The sequence below is a fragment of the Desmodus rotundus genome, chromosome 11 (genome assembly GCF_022682495.2).
Source record: "Desmodus rotundus isolate HL8 chromosome 11, HLdesRot8A.1, whole genome shotgun sequence".
Classification (NCBI taxonomy): domain Eukaryota; kingdom Metazoa; phylum Chordata; class Mammalia; order Chiroptera; family Phyllostomidae; genus Desmodus; species Desmodus rotundus.
In genome coordinates this window covers 17454033-17481158 of record NC_071397.1, presented here as the reverse complement: position 1 = coordinate 17481158, position 27126 = coordinate 17454033, and the positions used below count along the sequence as shown (strand labels likewise).

Sequence of the window (27126 nt, the reverse complement as noted above, 5' to 3'; positions counted from 1 at the left end):
CTATAACTACCAGGTTTATTAATAGTGCTCATAATTTATAATTTCCCAATTCATTTCAAAATGCTAACTCACCTCTTCCCTAGATTGATTTCCTTGTTTTTGAGTGATAAAAGGGTGCAAAAAGTAACAGAATACATCAGAGAGCATTTGTGTTCCAACATCCCATTTTAATGGAGGTCTGATTTTATTGGAGGTCCTACCTTCCTAAGTCTTACATATTTTTTCTGCCCAGTTACACATGGGAAACATAATTAGTCATGGAGATTCCCCTGGGTTAAGCTTCAATAGGAACTACTAGTTACTAGCACTGTGGCATTGTAAACTGCCCTCACATTTAAAGATTATTTGCTCTCAAATAAAGGTCCTTTGTTCTTTCTGTTATTTATAATCATTTTATTAATCCTCTCCTAGCAGCCAAATCCCATGCAAGTTGCTCACTATGCAAAGTTCCTGTTTGCTTTGTGGAAAATGCATTTGATGGCATGACACACCTTTCTGTGTATCTAAAAAGAGAGAGGGAGGCCCATTTGAAGAGATACGAATGGTGAAATCCTGAACTTAAAGATGAGTTATGGAATGCCTATTTGAGTTACAAACTTTTACAAAAGTGGTTATACATTTATATAACTTAGGAAGTGCTTACCCCAGTAAGTCTAGTCCCCACCTGGCACCACACATAGTGATTACAATATTATTGACTATATTCCCTGTGCTGTACTTTATATCTCTGTGATGAGTTACAAACTTTTAAAAATCATTGTTTGCAGAGGGATGCATTGCGCTATTCCTTAAAATGTCCAGCTATTGCAGAAGTTACAAAATCAAGATTCTTATAGCTGCTGTGTTAGGGGCCACTGTCAAGAGGTAATAATTTATTCATCAGAAATTAAGTTAAAGAAGCAATGGGAGGAAACCGAGCCTGGGAAGTTTCACGAATTATGCTCATGTGGGCTGAGAAAACAGCTTGGACTTACTCACAAACCCTCGCTCGCTGAGTCCCCTTAGTCTGCTGGAACAATTCAAACAGTACTTGAGCTTAGTCTTTTCGATTTTCTATGTCATTACACTCTCTCTGCTTCCACAAGATGGGATTGGGGGGAAGAGTGTGTCAACTGAGTCATCATAGGATTAGAATAGGGGTTCTAGAATCTAAGAAATGTCACGTGATGTTCCAACCCCCACTCTTGCCCACTGTCCTCCCTGCTTGTAACAGAACCACCCGGTTCTATTGCTCTGGGTTCCATTGCCCGCTGCCAATAAGAACTGTGACTCCCAAGGCCAGAGTCTTATGAAAAAAAAAAAAAGGAACTATTTATTCAAAAGTTATACAGGTTTAGAATAATGGTGGGATTCTGCCGTTAATTCCCACTCTCTTTAGAAACAAAAACACCCACAAACACACAGTCCTGCCTGCCCATGCCAAATCAGGCCAGTCAGAGGGACCATCTCTCAGGAAAAAGAAATTGAAGTCTGTAGCTTAGCTGGGGAGATTCCTGTCGGTATTCTGGCTCCTTTCAGTTGTCCATGCTTGGCTAGCTAGGCTCCTGCTCTTAGTCCAAAACTTGTCCTCATTGTGGGCCAGGGGAGATCCTTCTGCATCCTTTCAAACCGTGTGGCCAAGACCCCTGCACAGCTGCTACATCCTGCTTTCCACTCCTATTTAAGCTGAATGGTCAAGTGAGCAAGAGGGAGAGCCTCTCATGTCTCTCCTACTCTCCTTCCCCTATGATCCAGAGCTCTGTCATGGCTAAGAGAGAGCCTGAGAGCTGCCCCATGCCTGGGTTTAAATCCCGGGGCAGATCTTCCTTATTTCCAACTCCTCCTACACTAGCGTACACCTGCCAGCAGTCTGGTCTCTTCTACCTTTCTCGGCTACCATTGTTAGTCTGGGCAAGTGTGGCCCTGTGATGCAGGACCCACCTCCAAGCCTCTCTCAAAGGCACAGCGAGCCACTCTGGCTACATGAACTAGTTAGAGTCACGCCCATCTCCCTGGCTGCGAGCTCTGCAGGCACAGCTACTTAACATTACTGAAACACTGGCCGAGTTCTTTAGATATGCAAAGTAACTCTCAAAGGCTCTGCTCTACTACCTTTTCCCCCAGCCATGTTAGTGGGGGGAGCTTTCCCATTTAGGAGGTCCCCAACATCCCCTGTTACATGTTGACCTTTGCATACAGGTAAATTGACTGTGCTTCAACATCTGGAACTTTGGCCAAGATTTTGGGTGATTCCTAGCTGCCTGCATACCCCAGCTTCTTGCTCATGTCAAATCACACCAAGTCATGTCTCCTGGTCTAGATAATTACCCATGCTCTCCACTGCTATAGGGCCATCTCCCCTTGTCACAGTGGGCCACTCTACACTTAGCTCTCTCTCTCACTCTTTGAGGGGACTGCAGGGACCCCTCCATACAATATGGGAAATGAGACAGTCACTGATCCACCAAGTTTATTTGGCAGTGGTCATCTCCTAGGTTTGGCGCAGTGCAGGCTGCAAGGCAGTCTGATCCCAGAGTCCAAGCAATGAATTGAAAAACCAACCAACCAAACAGACAAAATGTCCCTGCCCTTGGCTTTTCTTTCCACAACTCCCCTGACTTTCTTCTCTAAGAACAGAGAGATGGAGAACCATATAATTAACGTCCTGCCTCCTCTTATCTCCTCTTACATTACTCTTATCTCCTCTTCCCACTATCTGTTCAGGTAAGAATGGGGACTTCCTTTTCTTTCCACTTCCTAAATATTTGAGAGTTCCTCTATGTCCCATTCTTCTCCTTGCCAACTCCAGCCTCAAAGTTGAGACTTAATAAAATGACACATAGCATATGAGGAATAGCCACTTGCCCATAAAGGAACTAATTCAGGAGGCATTTCAAAAGTAGTACACATCCCCTGGCTGGTGTAGCTCAGTGGATTGAGCACAGGCCTGTGAACCAAAGGGCCTCTGGTTCCATTCCCAGTCATGTCACATGGCTGGGTTGCCGCCCAGGTACCCAGTAGGGGGCATGCAAGAGGCAACCACACACTGATGTTTCTCTCCCTCTCTTGCTCCCTCCCTTCCCCCTCTCTAAAAATAAATAAATAAAATATTTAAAAAAATAGTACACATATTCTATAAGTCAACAGGAAATGTAGCATCTGATTTGGAATGACAATTAAAACTTGATTCTTTAAATACATTTAGAAATTTGGGTGCCAAATATATGTCAGCCTTTGAAGACAAGGAGCTTTCTGCTACATACTGTATGGTTCCATTTATATGACATTTAGGAAAAGGTGAAACTAGAGTCCGAAACAGACTGGTGGTTTGTTTTCTGGGCGGGGAGAGGGGTTGGCTATAAAAGGGCCCGAGGAACTTTTTGTGGGTGATGGAACTATTCTGCATCTTAATTGTGGTGGTAGTGACATGGCGTATGTGTGTGTTAAAACTTGTAGAAATGTGCACCAAAACGGTTGAATTTTATTATACATAAATGAGACCTAAATAAACCTATTATAAAAAAAATACTGATGAGCTTTCATATTCCCAAGATTATAACTGACACTTTCTGAGCACCTACTAAATAATGCGGGGTTCTACCACTTTAATTGCCTTAGCTCACTCAATCCTCGCAATAACTCTGTTTGGAAGTACAACTGTTATCATCATCTCCATCTTGCTAATAAAGGGACTAAGACCTAGAACAGATAAGTAGCTTTCCCAAGATGACACAATGAGTACAGCTGGAATTTGAACCCAGATCTGATGCCAAAGTCTATGGGTTTTACCACTATGTTAATGTATGTATGTATGTATATGGCCTCTCAAGATAAGTAAGTTTAGGCTGATAAATATTGAAGAGGTAAACTGGTAACATTTATGTTTGCCTGTAACTTACCCTTCCTAGAGTCTCTTTTGGTTTAATCACATTTACTCTCAGATCAGAAAGTAAGTGGTATACCACCCCCCTCCCCATAATTTCTCACATCCAAGGAGCAAAGTTCTCCAATTGCCCCAATCGAGCATCCTCAATTAGATCGAGAGACCCATTTCTGTCAGCAGCCTTCAGTGAGCTAAGAATGAGTTGTATCTGGGTGACGCTTGGCTATGACAATTCCCTGGAAAGTTCTGGGGGGTTGGGTAGCCCACCATATCTCAAACTCCTGACCAGGTCTCCAACCTATACGCTAAACTGGGGGCCTTGCTGTTCCAACCCAGATACCCCCGCAGTCTGGCGTAGCGGAGATAGCAGACTTCTCCCCTGCTTACAGAGAGTTCTCTTCTCATGGCTGCATTCACTCGCCCAGGTCCAAGAACTCCAGCTCATGCTGCCTCCAACAGCAAATGAGTGAAGCACTGTGTTCCTTAGCTGCTGATGCTAGCACACCCCAGGAGTCAGGATGCCAGGGAGTGTTCCCAGCTGCTTTTCTCTATGATCAATTATGGAGCTTGGGGTAGGACAATGGTAAGTTATGGCAAACTCAGGGCTGGTTCTTGCTGCAGGAAAGGAGTGCTGAGCCCCACATCTCATCTTCTGGTTCTCCTGACATGGTATGTACCCTGCAGAGCCCGCTTGGCATTAGCAAGGAGGTCAGAGTGTGCACTTCATCACCAGAGAGGCTTTGGGCATCTGTTGAATCCAATGCTGGGGAAATTTAAAAGGCCAAGTCTCAATTTGTTCAGCCAGGACCTTGGACCAGAAGTAGACAATGCAAACATGCTGAAAGACCAGTGATCCACACCAGCAAATTCCACCTGTGTTTCTGTCTTACCTGCTTTACCTAGGGAGCAATGTGGTCCTCCATTATCGCTGATGAGTCCCTGACGGATGTCCATAAGGCTTTAAGCAGGTGCTTTGGAATTGAGGGAAGACCACCCAGGCCACAGCTGAACTCACCTGTCATCATCCTTTGTTGGGCCCCTGGACCAGAGGGCAGGGCTGCTTTGACTGGGTGATTTGAAGGTCTATCATCTCAGAAGTGCATTTGCCCCAATTCTCACTAGTAAGAGCATCTATTGGTATAGCTGGTCAATTTATGATAAAGGTGCTGAGGACTTGGGACGAGGTTGGGTCAGTTTTGATGGCATGGTGAGAGGGGAGAGGTACGGGAGTAGAGCAAGTTTGCAGATAGGGAGCCTTCCTTGAGCTGACAGAGCCTCAGAGAAGACCTCTTGAAGTGGGGACATCTTGGCACTGAAAACAGCATCAGAAATAGTCAACTGGATCTTAGAAGACAGATTTTTTTTCTGCTCACCGTTTGGCCTGCAACAGAACCTATTGGTGCTACTCCAAACCGTTACCAGTTGTTTGCACCTCTGTATAAGGGAATTTTTCCTTTTTAACAAAGAAAGCCATGCAAGTACTGGATACCTGATGGGAAGGGCCACGACCAAGTGAATAAAGGACATAGAGGAATTAAGAGACGAAAAGTGCCAATGTTGTTTATATTTACCTTTGCTGCCCAGAACATGAGGATAAAGATCATTGAAAACTCAGTGGGAACAGGCAAAAAAGCAGCAGGGAGATCAGGCAAGATAGTAACAGAAGGCAGAATTGATTCCTTAAGAAGGGGGACTTCCTATAATTTTATTTCCTCAAACATTAGAAATCACACAATTAAAACCTATAAAGCCATCTTTTATCTTTACCCATAAAAAAAAAATTGCTACCTTTAGCCTTGGCTGGTGTGGCTCAGTGGATTGAGCACCAACGGGTCACTAGGTCAATTCCCAGTCAGGGCACATGCCTGTGTTGTGGGCCAGGTCCCGGGGGGTGGGGGGGTGGGGGGTGGGGGGGCGTGTGAGAGGCAACCACACGTGATGTTTCTCTCCCTCTCTTCCTCCCTTCCCTTTGTCTAAAAGTAAATAAATAAGCATGACAAATACTGTGTTAAAAAAAAATTGCTACCTTTAGCGTTATCCCTTGTCCCTGTTTCTTTGTCATCTGTTTTGTTGTTCCAATCCTCCTGAATGTTTTTGCTTCAATATTCTTTTATTCCGTTTAACAAACGTTATCGGGTGACTGCATATGCAAAACTTACTGCTGCCAGTGGGGAAGGTGGCAATTTCTTAAAAGTTCTCTGCACTCTATACTCAGACCATTATGAAAGAAACATCAGTGGGGCAAAACAGGCCCACGGTTGTTTGTATGGGATATAACACAATGATTAGTAAGAAAAAATACAAGAATAAACTCTGTGTTTCAAGTACTCACAACTCTAAACCTACTTTTGCTTGACCCTATATTAAAAAAGAGAAGCAATTGCTTTACACAAGCACTGTGCTGAGAAGAGAGGACTGTGTTTATACACAGTTGTGCTGCGCTGTTCAGTTGTTCTGAAGATTGGGAATCCCTGATTTAAAGCCAAGGGATGGAAACCTGAATTATGAAAATTCCATTTCTGTGATTACTTCCACCTTCTCCCAACTCCCTCCCCCAGCCTGCCTTTTCTCATATATAAAAGGCACAAGGTCATAGTTCACTGACAGGTCATCCGCTCCATGATTTGTAAACATAGATCAAGATGTCAGAACATCATCAATGCGTGGTGGCCTTGCTCGTGGACACAGAAACTAAAATGAATCACACCGTGTTTGGACCAGCAAGCGGTCAGTTTGACCTCACGAGGCAGAGACTGCGAGCTCCTCCCTTCAATGCCAAACAGTAATTCAACCCCAACCTGCCCTGTGGGCTTGGTCTCCTGAATCCCAGAAGGGGGTCCTCCCCCACCCCAGCAGTTCAGTTATCTACAGAGGTTACCCGTATATACAGTATTAGCCTTGAGATGTGAAAGATTCCGTTCTGGTTTCTGGCACCAGGGAACGGGCCTGTACATACTGACAGCGTGGCATGTTACCATTTTAGTCCTGAAAAAATAAAAGCGACATAGGTTTGTAGAAAATTTGGGAAATACAGAAAAGCACAAAGAGCAAATACAAAATGGTTTTCGCCATCTAGTAATTTACATATATATTAGTCAAAGCCACCTTTAAGAATGTATTTTAGAGCAAAATTAAAAAGTAGCTTTAATACTATTGTTCCGTAAGATTGCCCAAGACTGTCCATGGAATCTTCTTTATTCTTTGCCCTACACTGACCCAGTCAAGTGTGAGGCCATTCTTGCTGAGGGAGGGGGGCAGATTGTAAATACAGTATCACAGTCCCTTCCCAATTATTTGGGATTATGTAAGCCACTTCCAGGAAATGCAATTTCCCTGTTTTATTTTATGTTTGCTGGGGGTCAGGGTGGGTATGTGTGGATGAGGATGTCAAGAAAGGTGCGGGAGTATTTTTTAGTCCAGCGTGCTACCACATAACCAGCAGGGGCAGGTCGGAAACACAGGCTGTGGACCCCACCCAGACCTGCGGACTGAGAATCTGCATTTTCACAAGACCCCAGGTGCTTCCAAACAGTGCACCTGAAGTGTGAGAAGCACTGGCCTGTGGAGCCCCTTCCTGGCCTTCCTCAGGTGGTATCGATTGTCGGGATTTGTGCAGAACGTTCACACCTCCTTGATGTGGAAACTAGCAATAAAAATCCCACCTCCGTGGGAGTAAACACCTTTGCTCAAACCACAGCCCTGATTCTTTGGGGAAAACTAATGTGTTGCCTTCCAAATGCCCTGAGAGTTGCAAGGCGCTCCAAATGGAAGTCAAGGGAGGAGGTCAACCCTTAATATTGCCTCCACCTCAAAGTCCACTCCAGGGGCAGAGCCGTTGTGTTTGCAGCCCCTTGTGTCATAGTAAATCATTCACCCAGTGGGGGACAAGAGAGAGATTCACAACAGAGCTCTCGATTCTGTTGGGAAAAAATCCACATTCATCTTACCCCTCTTCACCACTGTACCTGCTCTTATTTCCTGCCTCAAATGATTCGTTTAACTTTCTTATCCACTAGGGGGCCCCGGGGGGCTCAGGCAAGGCAGGAGGGATGGTGGCGACCCTAATCAGAGGAGCTGGGATCAAAGACTTTGGGTACACTGCTGTCCATAGAGGGAGCGAAAGAAACGACAGAAGCCCAAACTGCCCCATCCATCCCCGCTGCCGGCAGAGTCACGAGTACGCATCAGGAAGTATGTCACTCCAGTCCGTGCAAAAGCGCTGCTAACATTAGGCCCTCCCTTGAAATCTCAAACCAGGAAGGTGTTTCCAGGCTGCCACCTGAAGCCACCTTCGGAGAGCAGCGTTCCCCTTTCTCAGACTAGTGGCACCTTGTGAAGCGTCAGTCTTTTCTCTCTCCCTCTCACAAACTTGGTCATTATCACAAAGCCTGTGTACCTGGGGCACTGTGGCTACCATTGGGTTCTGGCATTGGGTCCTCATCTCTCTAGGACAGCATCAGACAGTCCCCCTGGCACCCAGCCTTGGCCTTGGCTATTAAGCACTCATGTGGCGCTTCTTGCTTCTCCACCCGGGTCTGGCTTCTTAAGATCTGTAATTCCTTCCATGAGAGCACACTGGGACCTATGGGGGTCCCAGTGCCTACTGCAGCAGGGTAAAAGGTGAGGAACAGTGAAGAATGCCTCTTTCCTGGCCTGCGGGGAATTTATAAATATCACTTGATTCATCCTGGCAACCCCTAGTTGTTTATAAAGCAAGCAACTACAGCGGTCTTTTTCTTCCCAGCAGTCGTGGAGCCTAAGTGGTTAAAAACTCAGACCCTGGACTTGGAGAGACCTGCCTTCAAATCCTGGCTCCCTGTCACTAGTTGGGTGACTCAGCTCTTGCCTTCTGAATTCTTAGGTCTCGATTTGTACTTCATTAAAATGGAGATAACTATACCTGCCCCATAAGTAGACAAAATGCTGTTTGTAAAGCACTTAGCATAGTGTCTGGCATTTGGTGAGTGCTTGGCGCAAGGTAGCTGTCGTCATTATTACTGTTACCTAAAAATGAATAGCAGGACATACCCGATAATCTGACAACTTGAAACTGTAACCCGGAAGGGCTGGGTTCAGTCTGGATCTGCCTTGAATTAGCCTCGTACTAGTCTGTGTGCCTCATCTTCTTCATTTGTAAGATGCAGGTGACACTATCTGGTGCTTTGTCCTTGTAGCTAATATTTCTCAAATGCTAACTGTGTCCTGGGCCCTGTTGCAAGAGCTTCTGGTGTTAATTCATTTGCTCCTCACCATATACCTGCTTGAGGCACAGAGGTAATGTGCCCGGGGTCAGGCAGCCAGGCACAGAGGAAGCTGAGATTCCAGCCTAGGCAGTCTGGCCCCAGAGCCTGCACGTCTGTCTGTCTTACTGTGAAGAATCAATGGTACAATGGTTATGAAAGTGTTTTCAGTGCGGGAAGCACTCCACAAACTTAAGAGATTATTGCTATTTATCCAAGTCTCTTGATGTTTGGTCTTCAACTGGGATCCTTAACCTTGCCTGGCAGGGCATAGATTTGGGGCGCTATTTTAGGTTTTCTTGGAACCTATTAATCACTGCCTTTATGAGTTGAATTGTATCTCCCCCAAAATATATATCGAAGTCTAGCACCTGGTACCTTAGAATGTGACCTTATTTGGAAATAGGTCATCAAGTTAAAATGAGGTCATTGAACCCTGGCTAGTATGGCCCTGTTGGTTGGGCATTGTTCCACAGGGCAAAGGGTCACTGGTTCGATTCCCCATCAGGGCACATGCAGGTTTGGTCCCCCATCAGGACATGTGTGAGAGGAAACCAATCGATGTTTCTCTCCCATTCTTCCTTCCTTTCCCTGTCTTTAAATAAATAAATATATTTTTAAAATGAGGTAACTGGGATGGGCCCTCATCCAATGGCTGGTATCCTTATAAAAAGGGAGACTTTGGACACACACACAGAAGGAGGAACTGTGAGACGAACAATTTCCTGCTGTTCTAAGCCATTCCATTTGTGGCACTTTGTGTGGCAGCCCTAGGAAACGTACGCCTGAGATCAAGGGAGGTGGAGGTGAAGGTGAAGAAGGGGGTGAGTGGGAACATCAAGGCTGATGAGGGGTAGTAGGAGGATGCTCAGAAGTCCAAATGTCCCTAGATATGCGTAAGTGTGTGTCTGCGCTCGTCAATGTGCAAACTGATCTGTGAGCTCACCCAGTCTGGAGACTTTTCCTCCCTGAGAAGGTCATGTGAGAGGCAAAATGAACAGCAAGTCGTCTTCCACCTGCCCTGAAACAGGTGGCAAAAAGGAAGTGAGAAGCAGGGCAGCTACCTTTCTAAGCCCCTTGCGCCAGTGAATAAGAGAAGCGGGATGAGAAATTGGGTTCTCTGACTCCTTGCCCTGACTCCTGGCACGCAGACCCACCCTCGGAGCCTTGTTTTTGGTCTGCACACAGGAATCACTGTTCCTGTGACAACTTATTTCACAAGATTACATTCTGCCTTGGTGTTTTTCTTTTTAAAGGAAACTTTTGACTGAAATATAATACACAGAAATGTGCACAGATCATAAGTGGACAGCTCAACGTGTCTGCATCTGTGTAAGCAGCACCCAGACAAAGAATTAGCACATCGCCCGCACCCCTGCAGCCCTCCGGCCCCTCCCAGTCAGCGAGGCCAACAAAGGAACCAGTATCCTGACTTCTAACATCGCCACAGACTGATTCTGCCTGGTTCTGAGCTTGATATGAATGGGGTTTCACAGTACTCTTCTGTGTCCGCCTTCCTTCACTCCGCATTATGTCTGTGAGATTTGGGTGTGTTTTGCATATGGAGTAGTACATTCTCACTGCGGTGGAGTATTCCGCTGTTCTGGTCTTTTGAACCAAATCAAGAGGTCCACAGAGAGAGAAGTGCCCTGAAATCATTCAAGCTGGTCCTTGAAAACAGAAAGTTAAAGCAGCCAAATTGCTGAGGCAACAACAAAAAAGTTGGTTAATCTTTACAAATTGGACTCGATTTATTAGCCATCTATGAAAAGGCACTTTCCCAGGTCACTCCCCGACCCCCTTTCCTCCTCTTGCTTCCTGGGTCCCCACAGCCCTAGCTGTGCCACACTGGGGGTGACTCAGTCTGGACGGATAGGTCGGGGTGGAGGTTAACTAGCTGTGTTCTACCTGGGTGACCGCAGAGTCACTCAGGGCCTGGACTGTTTCTCATTTTGCCAGCGGGGTTTCTGTACGTCCACACAGGTCGCACCGCAGCCACCTTCACACAGAGTCAGGGAAACTGCCTCTCCCATCTGAAATTTTGGGGTTGTCCCCCTTGTCTGAATTGTCCTCAGGATAATCTGCTGAAGCCCCAGGCCAGCCAGAGGCAGAATGGCCTCTGCAGAAGGCGGCTGGTCCTCCCGCTGAGCCCCTCCCTGTGCAGCCAGCGCTAACAGGCACTCCCACAGCTTTCTCAGGCTCTGGCCTTCATTCCCAAGCGCAGCTTGGCTAGAAAGGGGCTGCACCCTCTCCTCTCCTCTTTTACTTGCCAGACCACAACTGGCCCTGATTTCTTCATGCTGACCGACCATTCTGGGGTCTCCCCTTTGCTGGTAACGATGACCTAATCCCAAAGTGCAATTTTAAGGGAGCCCTGGTGCAAATCAGCTGGACAGCAGTCCTGAGCCCGAGTCCATATATGGTACAATCCCTGAACCAGGGCAGGGATAGTGCTGAGTGCAACACAGCTGATTCACCAGCTGTCCCTCTCCCTCCCCAGGCTGCGCCTGCCCACTCGTTTCCAGTGACATCAGCACTGTGCACCCATAACAAAAGGTTATGGACTCCTTCCAGCCTTTGGGAGGTGGCAGTTTACTGCAATTTTTACTTATTTCTCGGCTCCCCAGTTCCTGGGAAGCTGTCCTTTCTGGAATGGAATAGAATAACAATATGACTGGCGCTTTTTCTTCAGTACTTCTCTTTCTTGTTGGGGGCCTGATTCGGGGAGGCCAGGAGAGAAGACAGTTACAGCTCAGAGGCTTGCTCAAGCCGACTGCAGAGACCGTTCTGAACAGGAAGCTGTTGTAGGGCCCCACCCAACACAGGCCCTTAGCTGGTGACTTGGCCATTCTTTGGTCTCCACCCTTAAATAGTTTTTATTTTTTGGCCTTCTTTTAAGTATGAGCAATGGAGCTAAGAAACTCTCAGACACAGGAAAGAATATTGAAATCTGGATTACCAGCTCTATTCAAAGCTCATTAGTGAATAATCATGTTCTTTTTTATTAGCATCCTTGACACTGTCCCAGTGCCTATTGAAAACAAAGCCTTAGACTATACTCCAGCAGTGGTGTGCCCGAGCCACCTCAAACCGGTCATGAACTTAATTGTTAAATTTTCAGGAAATTTGCAAGCCAATTGTTAAATACACTAATCATTAAAGATTAAGTTACAAAAAGTTAAAATGGAAGAAATTTGATTCAAACAAAGGTATTCATCAAAACTCATTCACTTCCTAATTAGTTCCCTGTATTTTACTATTACCCCTGCTCTTGAGGTTATTGACACTATTGCGTCTGTATGGGGGAAATGCCATACACCAGTGTCCCTCTGCACATCTCTCCCCAGCTCCTTGTTCAGTAATGCCACCCTGGAAGCTCGAAATCGGGCATGATGGCAGTGTTTGCGTGGAAAACACTACAAATCAGGTCTTTCCCCCTCCATGGTCCCAGAGCCAGCTGTTGACATGTAGACTTGGGGGGGAGGCGGTCAATAAAAAATGACTCACCCACTCCCTGTCCTCAAGGTACTTACAACAGAGTGAGGGAGACAAGTCCTTCAAGGTTGGAGGTGCCAGTGTCTCCTCGAAGACGTCAGACGGGGAAGTTAAAGGGCATGAGCTTTGAGGTCAGGGAGACCTGCATTAGCATCCCAGTTTAGCTCCTGGACAGACAGACCAGTTGTTTTCAGCCATCCTCTGTTCTGATTGGTCTGGTCATTAAACGTTTTAAATATCAGTACTTACCCTGCAGGGGAGATACCAAGATCATGAAGGTGGTTTTCCCAGGGCGAGGCTCACCCATTGCACTCCAGGTGTGCCGATGCCTGCAATTTCCCCAAATGTGGGAGACTCAACAGCATAATTTGTGGTAAATTTCGACTGCATAAAGTGTGTGTTTGCGATTACCTGGGGGGGAAAACATTTTGAATATCAACCATGGTTACAATCAGGGGGCCTTACAGACCTCTAGAGATCACCCCCCATTCCACCAGCGCCCAGGCCCGATTGGGAGGGAAAGGCTCAGAGAATGGCACACAGGTTCCCGGCCTCTGGCTGAACTTCTAGAGCTCAAATCTGGAATACGCTACTTAGCATGCTTCATCAAACCTGAGGCGCCTTTGCTTGTAAGATACACCTTTATTTCAGGAATCACTATTAAAGAAAAAGTGCTGCCAAATGAACAATGACATGCCACCGATTGTAAGATCAATGTTAAATCAATAACATGTTGTGTTGCGACCATTCAGGGCCGGGCAGGTCCATGGTGTCTGTGCAGACGGATTAATATTCACAGAGCCGTCGGGATGCCCGACATGCCCTTATTCACGGGTGGGTGAGCCGCGCACACTGCAAGCTGCATGTCTATCTACATGTCTCTGTGTGGCACGTGTCATGGCCCTTGCTCCCCAGCGTGGCACCCATCATGGCACCTGTCCCCTTGCGTGTCTCTCTCTAGTGAGAAGCCCCTACTCGTTTAAGTACGAGATGGGAACAAAGCCAGAAAAAAATTGCAGAACATTACACAACATAACATAACCCTGTGCATGCGAGCCCACTTTGTGTTATGGGAACAGTTTATCGGACCCAGTCTCAAGGCTGTGAGAACACTGGTTATCAGGTGCCTCCAAGGCTATGGGAACACTGCTCCCCTTAGCTACCCAGACACCTGGGTGAGGAAGCCAGACTGCCTCCACTTACCCTACAGATGTTAAAACGAGAAAAAGTGTGCATCTTAGAATCAACCAAATATGACACTGCATCTTCCACCAAAGATAAACATTAATTCTTAAGATGCTGCCAAATCAGTCAAAATTGGCAGAGCGGGTACTCGTGAGTTTCTAAGAAGACAGGGGCCAAGGCAGAAAGGTGAGAGTAGGCTCCTGGAGCTCCTTGAAGCCCAGATAAAGGCTGTGGACTTCCTGCTGCAGGCAGCGGGCAGTCACTGGGGTTCTTGGCAGAGGAGTCTGACATCCCTGATCATATGGCCCCTGGTGTCTGAAATAGTAGTTACAACTCCATCTGTCGATGTAAGAATGTCCAAACCTGTAGAGAATTTTTGTAAGAGTTTATTTGAGCCGAACTGATGCCATGCTGGGAAGCATGATCTCAACTGCTCTGCAGAGTGATAGTGTTGCAGTTTCTTCTATACATGTGGAATTAAGGAGGAAGGTATGGAAATTACAGGAAGGTGGGAGAAAGCAAAGTACGAGATAGTTAACAAGATTAAGTGCTCCCTGGAAGGTGATTATGCCTGGGAGGGGTCTGAAAAAGATTACTCTGAGAGTTCCAAGGTGTGTCAACCTAGGTAGCTGGAACAATGGGCAGGGCTGCTGCAGGCAAAGAAAAACCCTTCAGGGAAGAAGTTCTAGGCCTGGGTCTTGACCGCCTCCCATGATCTCCCCAGTTAGGAATTTATGATCAGATCTCACTGGGAAGTTACACTCTGCCACTGAACTTGTCAGATTTATCACAGACCCCCTTCTTTATTCACACATCTCATATCAAAGCATGAACTCCCCTCTTACTCAAGGGAGTTGAACTGGAGAGACTGCTGAGCTCAACTCTGACTAGCACTGGTCAGTGTCTTCCCTGCTGTTGTGAGTGAGGACGCACAGGGCAGCTCTCTTTCAATAAGGAGTTCAGATATAATCCAGGAATTCCTGGGTATTTATCCAAAGAAAATCAAAACTCCAACTCAAAGAGATATCTGCACCACCATGCTCGCTGCAGTATCATTTACAAAATCCAAGATATGGAAACACCCAAATGTCCGTCAGTGGGTGAATGGGTCAAGAAAATGTGAGACATATATATATTCTGTCCAGAAGGTCTCCAGCCATGTACTAGGAAAAACAGGCATTTATTGAAACATCGTACATAGGACAATGATGCCTCAGTCCCCTTCAAAGTAGGCACCTTGGGACCTCACAACGTTCTCACAGTTGCCATCAGCTGCCCTGTCGTATTTTCCTGTATCTCATCGATGGTCTGACATCTCTTCCCTTTCAAAGGTGATTTTAATTTTGGGAAAAGTTAGAAGTTGCAGGGTGCCAAATTTGAGCTGTAGAGGGGCTGAGTCACCTGGGTGATTTGATGTTTTGCCAAAAAACTCTGCACGAGATGTGATGCATGAACTGTGTGGGCACATTTTTGTGATGAAGCTGCAAATCACCAGTTGCCCACAGCTGCGGCCTTCTGAATCATCCGAATAGCTTCCGTGGAGGAATGTTCAAGCTTAACACAAAATTTGATGCATATTTATTGCTCTACTCACTCAATCATTTGAATGTGATGTGACCACACAGTCCACACACTCACTCAACGACATCTACCGCCCCCACTGACTAGTACAGTGAAGTCGTCCTTGTCCATTCAGGCATGTGCATTCCAGTCCACTCCGCTTGGCTGCCAGTTTACATCAATGTTGCCCGCAAACTGTTCTTGTTATATTAACAATGGCTGGACTTTTTCTGGACAGACCTTCATATATCACATTTATATATATCACAAATATATATATAGGTATGTATACACGGAACATTATATATAATGGAACATTATTCAGCCATAAAAGAGACTGAAATCTTGCTATTTGCAACAGCATGGATGGACGTGGAAGGCATTATGCTAAGTAAAATAAGTCAGACAGAAAAGGATAAATACAATAGATCTAACTTATACATGAAATCTTAAAAAAAAAAAAAAAACCAAGCTCACGGATATAGAGAATGGATTGGTGGTTGCCTGAGACAAGGAGTGAGGGTGGGGTAATGAGTGAAAGGGGTCAAAAACTACAAATTTCCAGTTATAAAATGAACGTCATGAGACCGTAATTATAGTATGGTGACTCTAGTTAATACTGCATCGGATATTTGAAAGTAGCTAAGAGTGTGTATCTTAAAAGTTCTCATCATGAGGGAAAAAATTTTGTAACTATGTATGGTAATAGATATTCACTGGACTTATTGTGGTGGTCATTTTGCCATATATACAAATATCGTTACATTGTAACCCTGGAACTAATATAATGTTATGTCAATTATACCTCAATTTAAAAAAAAAGTACTATTGACATTTTAAAAAATAAGGGGCTCAGATTGACCCATCCAGGTGTGCAGGGTCTGTGTGTCCTCTAAGTCACTGAGTGACAAACCCTCTTGATAGGGGAAATCAAGAGTTAAAGATTTTAGCTTCATTTTGGCTTCAGTCATAATTGACAGGCTTAAGTGATTAAAGCAAGTGGAAAGCTGTTACTCCAGGGATTGGAATGCACCACCTATGTGACTCCAGGAGGTCCACCAGCAATTCAACCTTTGTGCACCAGGGGTCTGCAGGTGATCAAGGCGGTATCTGAGCCATCCACAGATAAAGAAATACTAGGGAAATTGCCGGGCACTGCAAGTCCTATCTGATTAACCTTTTCCCAAACCCCTTACCTACCCTTTCCTTCTCCCTGTGGAAAAGGTCAGCTTGGGATGAGATGTTAATACGGTTCTTGAGGGTACATAACCTGCCATCTTCTCAGGTCACTGGCATTGATACAGCGCCCATAAAGATTCAATTCTTGCCTCTACTTCTGGGTTCTGGTAGTGACAGGCAGCATGGACACTGACTTTTCCAATTTCATTTCCTGGCAACTCCATCAGGACACCTCCAGTACTCTCTCCAGTAAGTCTGGGTATTGGGCCGGGAGTCCTGCTGGCTGCTTGTGATGTAGACAGATCTGATCAGATCACTGGGGAGGAGTAGGAAGGGGCACGTAGGAGGAGGTTGCCCAAGGCAATGGTAAATGGTCTAAGACGGGATTGGCTGAGAAGCTGAATGCCTCCAGCATGGGATTATGGGCTCGATTTGAAATAAATGACAGGCTCTCAGGCTTTATCATTCTCTGGCTCCCTCTTCTTCTTCCAGAATGCCCGGATGATTGTTCTGCAGCTGCCTGCATTTCCCAAGGGGCAGTATTTTGGAAGGGAAGGAACTCTGGGCACAGCCTTGGATCAGGCTGGCCTGGCAGAGGGTGGCAAGGTTATTCTTCTTTGGGTGTTGTAGAGGGGGCAGGCTCTGAGGCAGAAGCCTGCCAGTCTTCCAAAATTGGGTAGCTTTTGTATCTTCTGTTGTTTCAGTTTGTAAACTCTATAGAAATAAGATAGTTAAAACTAACAGTGGGAATGATAGGAGAACTCAGGTTTCAAAGAGTTTGGCCTTAATTGATAGGTTTAAGTGATTAAAGCTGTAACTAGAGTTAAAGATTTTAGCCGTAATTGATAGGCATAAGTGACTAATGCCTGTGGAAAACTGTTATTCCAAATCGTGTAATTTTTGAATAAAGACTTCTTTCCTTGATCACCAAACATTTGCCTCCAGAGGGTGACCGTGGGCAGCAGGGCCCCACTTGCTATTCCGTAACACCTGGGCTGGAGACTCCCTAGGAGCTGCCAAGTGATTTCACTCTGGGACTCTCCTCCAATTCTTGGCCTCCCCGTCACCTTCACTTTCAAATGAATCATTGCGCTTTCTGGTTCAGAACTGCAGTCCCAGGTTATGACTCAGAACGGTTGACAGGAATTAAGGTGCCATCTGGTTTGTGTGATACTGCAGAGCTCTGCTTGGTAGGATGGGGAGGGAGATCCTCCATTCCAGCACGTAGCCCTTTGGAGCGCAAATGGCTGACTGGTCGACCTATGCTTATGGACCTAAGAAAATGGGGGGGGGGGGTTGTTATACTGCTTGGCTTATGTATAATCTGGACTCAGGAGAATGCTGGCTGCTGAACGAGTCTTTAAACTACTGTACTACACTGCAATTAGAGTTGTTTTGTCAAAGATCAGGGAAATGGGAAAATGGTCCAGAGAAAAGGGAAGCCTGTGGCAGACAGCAGAAGCTCAGAAGACCAAGAATATCAGGAAGGGCTGCTGCAAGCATGGCCAGGGTTCCCATTGCCCCTCCAGCCCTGGGGGATCCTCCTTCTTACTCAGCTGAAGGAGCTGAAGGAGGTGAGCCTGAACTGGTCTCTCCATCCTGAATCCATCAGGTAACCAAACTCCGTGGAGAAGCCTCTACTGAGGCAGGGCAATCACAGTGCAAGGGAAAAGAGCACTGGAACAATGAATGCCCAAGCGAGGGAAAAAGGGGGTGAGAGTCTGAGAATTTGGGTAAAACTAACAGTGGACAAAACTTCAGTCCTCTTTGATTGATACCAGAGTGAAATATTCCATGGTCAATAGAGCTCTAACTGAACTGTAACTAGAATTTCTGGAAGCCCTGAAAGCCAATTTTTTTTTGAAGCCCTTAGAATGTGCTGTGGGAGATACAGTTTTCCTCTTCTGGGAAGGGATTTTTTACAAAAGATCTTATTTATTTTATTTTTAGAGAGAGAGGAAGACAGGGAGAGGAAGAGAAACATTGAGGTGTGAGAGATATATTGATAAGTTGCCTCTTGCGCGCCCCGAACTGGGGACGTGGCCCACAACCCAGGCATGTGTCCTTACTGGGGATTGAAAATCATTCTCTCTCCAGAAGAACAGCTCCACCTACATGTTCCTCCAGAGTATGCCCAGCAGTTCGTTTTGAAACAGTGAGGAGAAAAGTGTCCCTGGCCAGAAGAAACTGAGAATTCAGTAAACCCCACTGTGTGGGCTGCTGGAAGGCCCGGGAGGACTTAGCGAGCCTCCCTTGTTAAAGTTGACCCCAAACCCGGGGAAGGGACTCCCAATATGAGGCGGTATCCCTTGCAGAAGGAGACCCTAGAAAGAATACGCCCAAGAAAGGATGTGAACAGACACTTCTCCAGGGAGAACATACAGAGGGCACATAGACATATGAGAGAATGCTCGACATCACTAGCCATCAGAGAGATGCAAATTAAAAACGCAATGAGATACCACTTCACACCGGTCAGAGTAGTCATCATTAACAAATCAGCAAACAAGTGTTGGAGAGGATGTGGAGAAAAGGGAACCCTAGTACACTGTTGGTAGGAATGCAGACTGGTGCAGCCACAGTGGAAAGCAATATGGAATTTTCTCAAAAAACTAAAAATGGAACTGCCTTTTGATCCAGTGATCCCATTACTAGGATTATACCCTAAGAATCCTGAATCACCAGTTCAAAAGAACCTATGCACCCCAATGTTCATAGCAGCATTATTTATAATAGCCAAGTGCTGGAAACAGCCTTAGTGCCCATCAGTACATGAGTGGATCAAAAACCTGTGATACATTTACACAATGGAATTCTATGCAGCAGAAAGAAAGTAGGAACTCCTACCCTTCACCACAGCATGGATGGATCTGGAGAGCATTATGCTAAGTAAAATAAGCCAGGTGGTGAAAGACAAATACCATATGATCTCACCTATAAGTGGAATCTAATGAACAAAATAAACAAATGAGCACAATAGAACCAGAGACATGGAAATAAAGAACAAACTGACAGTGACCAGAGGAGAGGGGAGAGAGAGAAAACGGGGGACAACAGGGGAAGGGTCTAGTTGAGGAATATGTATGAAGGACCCATGGAAAAGGACAACAGGGTGGGAACTAGCTGAGGGAGTGGGGGTGTGGGCGGGGCAGGGGAGAGCAACAGGGGAAGAGTTGGGATGACTGTAACTGAACAACAATAAAAAATAAAGAATATACCCAGTAATTCAGAAGATTCAGGAATATGAACTAATTCAGCTCTGCCACTCCCCACACAAGACTTAAGGGTCATAAATGACATTGCATAGAACGTATACCTGGGGACAGCCTCTGGAATTCAGTGTTGGAGTTAAAGATGCTTTATGTTGCTTTCTGGTTGACCAGGACTCTCAACTGTTGTTTGCTTTTGAATGGCAGGACCTGGAATATCAGGTTAAGACTCAGCACTGCCTTTTTGGGGAACCTATGTCAAACAAACTTTTATTTCATGTCTCGTAGGCATTTGTATTTCTCTGGAAAGATAATCAGGGACCTATGGTAACTCTGGAAGATAGAAATGTTTTCTTTAAAAAATGCTAATGTAGGCCCTGGCTGGCGTGGCTCAGTGGATTGAGTGCCGGCCTGTGAACCAAAGGCTCTCCAGTTTGATTCCCAGTCCGGGCACATGCCTGGGTTGTGGGCCAGGTCCCTGGTAGGGGGCACGTGAGAGGCAACCACACATTGATGTTTCTCTCCCTCTCTTTGTCCCTTCTGTCACTTCTCTAAAACAAAAACAAAAAACAAACAAACAACGACAACAACAAAAGCCATGCTAATGTAGCCCTAGCTGGGAAGTGTGAAACTTTTGTTTCACTGTACTAAACACTATTTTAGATGAATTGCAACACCACCCTTTTCTCCACATCCTCTCCAACACTTGTTTGCTGATTTGTTAATGATGACTATTCTGACTGGTGTGAAGTGGTATCTCACTGCAGTTTTAATTTGCATCCCTCTGATGGCTAGTGATGCCGAGCATTCTCTTATATGTCTATGTGCCCTCTGTATGTCCTCCTTGGAGAAGTGTCTGTTCAATTCACTAATGTATCTTATGCCGAAGGTCACATCAAATTGCCTGCAGGACAGGCAATATGCGGAAAGACTGTTTATTCAACAGCAAAATGATTTTAAAATAATCTTATCTGCTTTTATGTGGTTTTAGTTTGTATTTCTTTAGCTAAACTTATCTTATAGAAATAAGATAATTGAAAACTAACAGGGGGAATGATAGGGGAACTCAGGAACTGGAATGCATGACCTACTTGACTCCAGGAAGTCAACCACAGGCAATTCAACCTTTGTGCCCAAGGGCTCTATGTGAGCCCTTGTATTCCAGGGAAGGAACGTCAGTGACTCAGATAAAGAATTGTTGCGTCACAGATAAAGAAATGCCAGGAAAATTGCCACAGACTGCAACTCTTATCTGATTAACATTTTTCCAAACCCCTTACCTACCCTTTTCTTCTCCCTTTGTAAGAGGTTGGCTTGAGATGAGATGTTAAGATAGTTTTTAAGGGTACACACCCCACTGTCTTCTCAGATCACTGGCATCTGAATAAAGCACCTATAAAGATTTGATCCTTGTCTCTACTTACTGGTTCTGGTAGTGACAGGCAGCGTGACCACCGACTTTTCTGGTTTCGCTCTTTGTACCCACCTGAGAACTCTGCCCTGGAAACCCAAAGGCCTGGCCTGGACAGAGGGGTGCTTTGCACAGATGGAGACTTTAGGGGTCACTGAATATCAGTTGTGCCACCTACTTCATCCCTTTTCCCTAGTCCAGAAAATTTGGAGATTTTTCTGAGTACATTTATCATTAGGGGGAAAAAAATCTCAGCATCACCTTATGCAAGTATCCCAAGATACTTCATCGCCATACTTTTTCTGATTGGGGAATGGAGACTTGAAACAAAATGAGCATGGCTGGCCTGAAGTAACCCACCAAGGCGTGCCAGAGAAATCCAAGTCTCCTGCTACCCTCAGGGCATGCCAAGAGAGGCCTCCCCCAGGCACACCTTCGTCTGCCTCTGCCTACCCTGGGGCCTTGGCACGTTACTTACCATCTCTGGGCTTCTATTTTCTTCTCTGTAAAATGGGGTTAGTAATAGCATCTACTACAGAAGGCTATTGACAGGATTGAATATTTAAGTCCACAAGAGAGGCTTTGACAGTTGCCTGCCAGCTAGTCTTTGCTCCATAAAGAGTGCCTCTTCTGTAGTTGTTCTGTGCAGTCTTAGGCTGCCTCCCCTCACCACGTTACTCCCGCTATCAAACTGGAGGGCTGAAGTTTGAGACTTAGGGACAGAGGCATCTGTGGAATTTGCTCCCCTTGCTAATCTGGCAAAGTCAACAAATCATTTCTGTTCAAACCAGAGGAGCCTCTGGAGATGTTAGGTCATGACATTGAATAGCTGCACATGTGAGGCACTGAGCACTGGATGGAGGGAGCTTCAAAAAGCAGGAGGTTTCTGAAGGCTGGGGGAAGCCCGCTGAGTGTGGAGGGGAAAGAGAATGATGCAGCAGCCATGGGGCTCCTGGGTTGGGGCATTTGGCACGGAACTGAGTGCAGAGGGCCAGGACAGGGGATGTGATGTCGGCCTTTACGGCTAGAAAGGAAGGGGACTCGGAGCCTATGAAAAGAACCATTTTCTGTGGTGCTCAGGAAGGGCCTCTCACGGGGGATTTCCTACGCAGGGCTCCAGGCCTTGGCTGCCTTCCCAGGGAAAGGTGGTGTTTGTCGTGGGGATCCTGCACACTGCTCAGCTCTAGTTCAGTGACTAACGGTGCCCACTCCTGTCTCTGGTGCTGCCGGTCTCCCTGAGCCTTGTTCCGCTGGGAACAAAACACTCTTTGCTTCAGTCACACACTTCAGATGTCTGAGTGCGAGACAGGGACACTGAGGTCACAGCAGAAGTGGAATAGAGGGGAATAGAAGTTATGAACAATGCTGGAGTAAGGGGAGGCTGTGGGCCATGAAGGGCATGCCCTCCAGATGGGACACAGTGGGCTATTTCAACGAAATGGGCCCTTGGCATGGCCTTTTGTGTGGCCCAGAGACCACTGGCAGGCCCCCGGGCATGGCTCATGCTCACATGGCTATTCGAAGCAGCTCAACGTGGCCTAAGGCAAAATCCACTTGGAGAGAAAATTTTCAAAATGATTTTTTAAAAACGCACAATCCATGCCCTTTTCCTCTTTTTCTCATCCCCAATCAAAAGTACAGTAGACACTACTGAAAATCACATCTCAGAAGCGGCGTGCACCTCCTGACTGCATCTGCCAAGATTTCTGACGAGGCCCATAGAAACGTGTTCCATTTTCATGTTGTTTAATGAATACATGGAATCTTTGCGCACCTGCTCAGGTGCAATGACGACGATACTATTGCTGGAGGCATTGCGCTGCAAACACAATCTACCCCCTGCTCCTGTCCAGCCTCCCTTCCTCCTTTTTCTCTCTTCACTCTTCACAGTCCTGTGTCTCCCGTCTTCTCGTGCTTGCTTTGTTGCTCCCCCTTTTCCTCTTCTCTCTTCATTTCTTTCCTCACCTCTGTGCCCTGCCCAGCTGACAAAAATCTGTGAGACAAAGTGAAGGATTCCCATTATGTCAGGAGGAGGGGCTGCTGGGAAGGCAGGGTGGCCAGGGGCCAGCTGCTAAGATCAGGAGAGAGAGGAGTCTTCGGGCCCCTCCTCACAGCCCTGGGGTGTCCTCTGTACAGGGCCCTTTCTGACTTCAGCCCAGTCCCAGGGACATCTGCGCCTGCCCCATGCCCAACCTCATCAGCAAGGAATCAAGAGAGACAGCAATGTGGACAGCTAATTCCTGCTAAAGAAACAACAGATGGAAAGGGTTTAACACATTTAACATCCAGGAATATTTTGCATCATAGCTGGATACTTTCTGGGTACATAACTGATTTATGAGGGAATGAAGTTTTAATGTTGGAATATAAGCACAAAAATTTTAAATGAGGGGGCTAAGTTTCAGGGTCAGGAAGGGCCTTCCTTGTATTTTTAACATCATTCACTCCTTTTTATCACCAAATATTCACTCAGCATCTACTATGTGGCACAGAATAAAATGATTACTAAAGCACATAGATAGAAAAGTATGATTCCTGCCTTTCAGGGCTCTAAAATCTACCCCAAGGCAAAGTTCTACCCAACCTAAATATAGCTCTGGTCCTGCACATACCTCCCGTGTGAAGCAGGATGCCCTTGGGAATCCTTCACTGTGGAGTAACTGTATAAAGAAGGGATGGGAGAGCCTCCTGCATATTGATCCATTAGTCCATCCACCCATCCACTCTTCCACACATCCATCCACCTGTTCATCCATCTACCTATTGATCCGCCCATCACTTATCTGCCTACCCATCCAACTCTTCACCCGTCTACCCTTCCACCTGTCCTCCTACCTGCCATCCATCTGTTTACCCACCATCCATCCATCCTTCCGAGCATGTGGTAAAAGGTCAATTATAGCTTAGTGGGGAGCAGGGCACACCTAACCAAATATTGTAGGAGGAAGCCACGCAAAGACAGTACCCCAGCAGTTGCATGTAGCGTCCACACCTGACAATTCACATGTGAATGGTTCCTGAAGACAGGGCTGTGATCTGAAAAACAAAGATAAATTTTGAGGGCTGGTAACAAAGGGTTACCGGGAGCTGCCTAAATTTAATCAAGATAGTGTTTGCCTCTCTCCCCTGTCTAGGAGAGAGCTGCCCAGGGGAGGCAGGCATAGCAGTCAAGCAAGGGTGCTTCGTGAAGACCTACTTTCCACTGAGTTCTTGCTAGAGAGGTTTTCCTCGATGTGATGGCCCACTGCATCAGAAAGGTGCTGCTCTGAAAATTATTGCTTTCTCCTTGAACACAGTAAAAATAAGATAAATGTTTCTGTGGGCAGTTGAAGTTCCCAATATACTACTGTCTATTGCCAGATAACCCCCAAATTGGAGGACTCGGTGGAAATCAATGCCTAAAATTGTTGCCTTGTTCCCCAAATGTTGTATTTCAGTATTTTTCCGGTTGTGGGTCTTCTGATTGAAATTTACTCATTTCTAATATCAATTTGAGCTATGTCTCTTTTTGAAAAATGCTCCCATCTCCCCATCTGAAAGTCAGGTGGCAGTCATTAGTTGTCTGGAATTAACTCGCCCCTAGCTGAGAAGAGAAATCAAAGGCAAGTGGTTAGAGCCCTCCACTGTCTGGTTTCCACGTCCTACTTTATCACTGAGTCCCCAGCTGACTTTGGGCAGGGGACTTGGTTTACTGAGTTATTGCCTATCTGCTAAAGAAGAGCAGGAATGGGGTCTAGAGCTGGCATGGGGTCTAGAGCAGGCATGGGGTCTAGAGTGGGCATGGGGTCTAGAGTGGGCATGGGGTCTAGAGCGGGCATGGGGTCTAGAGCAGGCATGGGGTCTAGAGCCAGTGTTGGGAGCACTGAGCCAGGAGGAAGAGGCCCTTGTCCTCAACCCAACTCCTCAAATCCTTACTAACTGCAGCAAGTTTTTGAGCTTTCCTTTCTTTGTTTATAATATGAGGGGAGAGGTTATATGATCTTTAAGGTAGTTTCTAAAACCTGGAATCTGAATTCCACTCACTCTGGTACTTTGCATATTTAATTCAGGGTGTTATTTCTAACAACCTGCTCCTCTAGATGAAAAAAAAAAAATCCCCAAATCATCATGACACATGATACGGCATTTGCACTCAGTTTCACTGTTTTAAAATGTAAATATAATAGAAGCTACCGAGGTTACTAGAATGATGGAGTTAAAGCAACACGTTCTGTTCCTTCATCTTTGAAATCAGTGTGCTATCATTGTTTCAGTTTCTGGTTCAAATGCAGAATTCCGCGGTACCTTAGGGTTGGAGGTGTGCCTGTGCTGGGAGAAAGCTCAGACAATTCCGACGGGATATGAACTTAAAACAAAGGTGTGCATCCGAGACCACGTATGTCTGGGCCAGCTGTATGTATATATAGGAGTTCTGAGGATTAACTTGCACATGGAATGCAATGTCTATTACAAAATAAATGGTAAAAATGTGCTAAGTTGAACCTTACATAGATATTAAGACTCGACAGTAACTACAAATGCTTAGAACTTAGACCAAATGATTTGGGGGAGGGAACAGTGTTTTTATCATCAACATTGTTGAGAGTTGTCATGGTGATAATAAAAAAGCAGACCAGTACTTAGTCAGTTTTATCATTTAGAAACCTTTTGAATTGTGCAACAATTTTGAATTTATGGGAGAGTTTTAAAACTAGTGCAGACAGTCCCCTTATACGTTTCACTCAACGTCTATAACCACAGTACATTTATCAAAACACAGAAATTAACATAGATACACCACTAGTAAGCAAACAACAGACTCTACTTGGATTTTAGCAGTATTTCCACTATTGCCCTCTTTCTGTTTCAGGGTTCAGTCCAGGATACCACATTGCCTTTCGAAGTTTATCATTGTTTTAAGTTTCTTTACAGATCATGCAAGCCCCTGGTCCTGCCCCCATGGCTGCCGCTCCCACCGCCTTGCCCCTGGTACGCCACTGATTCCACTGAACTGCTGTGGTCCTGGGGGCAGGAACATCTGATGGCTGTGAAATTTCATCCTCTGGTGAGAGATGCCGTTGAACTGACATGATGTGCTGGACCGTCGGAGCACAGACACTCCACTTTGTCAAGCTGGGGACCCTGCAGCCAGACACTCCAACAGTGCCTGTTGTGTTGGTGACATTTGTAAGCCTCATGGGCCTAGTGCATAGACACCAGGAAGCAAGGTTTGTTTGGGGCAAACGTGTTGTGAGTCCTGCGAGGCAAAGAAGCGAAAGTATAGAGTAAAAAAAATCACAGTGCAAAAGCATCTGGATGCCTGCTCCACACCAATTCTCGTTTCTTGCTATGAAACAAAAATTAAAAAATAATAAATATTTACTAAATCCTACTATATTTCAGGTGCTGTTCTAGGCCCCAAACAAAGACCCCTTTGTTGGGAGCTTGAGTTCTAGCAGGGTAGAACTGAGTAAGGTTTCGTCACTGGGTGTGGAGCACACGTGTGGGAGTGATGGATGCACAAGGACAAGTTCACATTTAAACCCACAGCGCGCTTCCAGCGGCCGCCGTCGGAACTTGTAGGTATTAAGTACATATTCGGTTGGCCAGAAACTTAGTTTCGTTTTTTCCATATGATGTTCTCGTAGTGCTTAGTTGTCTTTAACTTCATTTGAAACAATTTTGTTAGATTGTGTTGTGACAGCTGTCATGTCAGTGTGCATCAAAAAAACCTTCCCAAAATTGGTGAATTCTTGTGCAGCCATTTTAATATTGAAGATGGAAGGGAGTATGTAACATTTTTTGCTTATTATGCTTTATTATTTCAAGAAAGGTAAAAACACGACTAAACGCAAAAAAAGACTTGTGCAGTGTGTGAAGAAAGTGCTGTGACTGATTGAATGGATCGAAAGTGGTTTGTGAAGTTTCTTGGTACTGTTGACACTTTGGCCAAATAATTCTTTGCTGTGGGGCTGTCGTATGCATTGGAAGGTGTTTAGCAGCACC

General features: G+C 45.7%; 1 non-coding gene across 1 annotated transcript; it reads left to right on the top strand.

The window, feature by feature from the left end:
• Positions 1-12838: 12838 nt before the first annotated feature.
• LOC112302494 (U1 spliceosomal RNA) lies at positions 12839-13005 on the top strand. The gene has a single exon (XR_002974556.2). It is a non-coding gene; the product is annotated as a U1 spliceosomal RNA (small nuclear RNA).
• The last annotated feature ends 14121 nt before the right edge of the window (positions 13006-27126 follow it).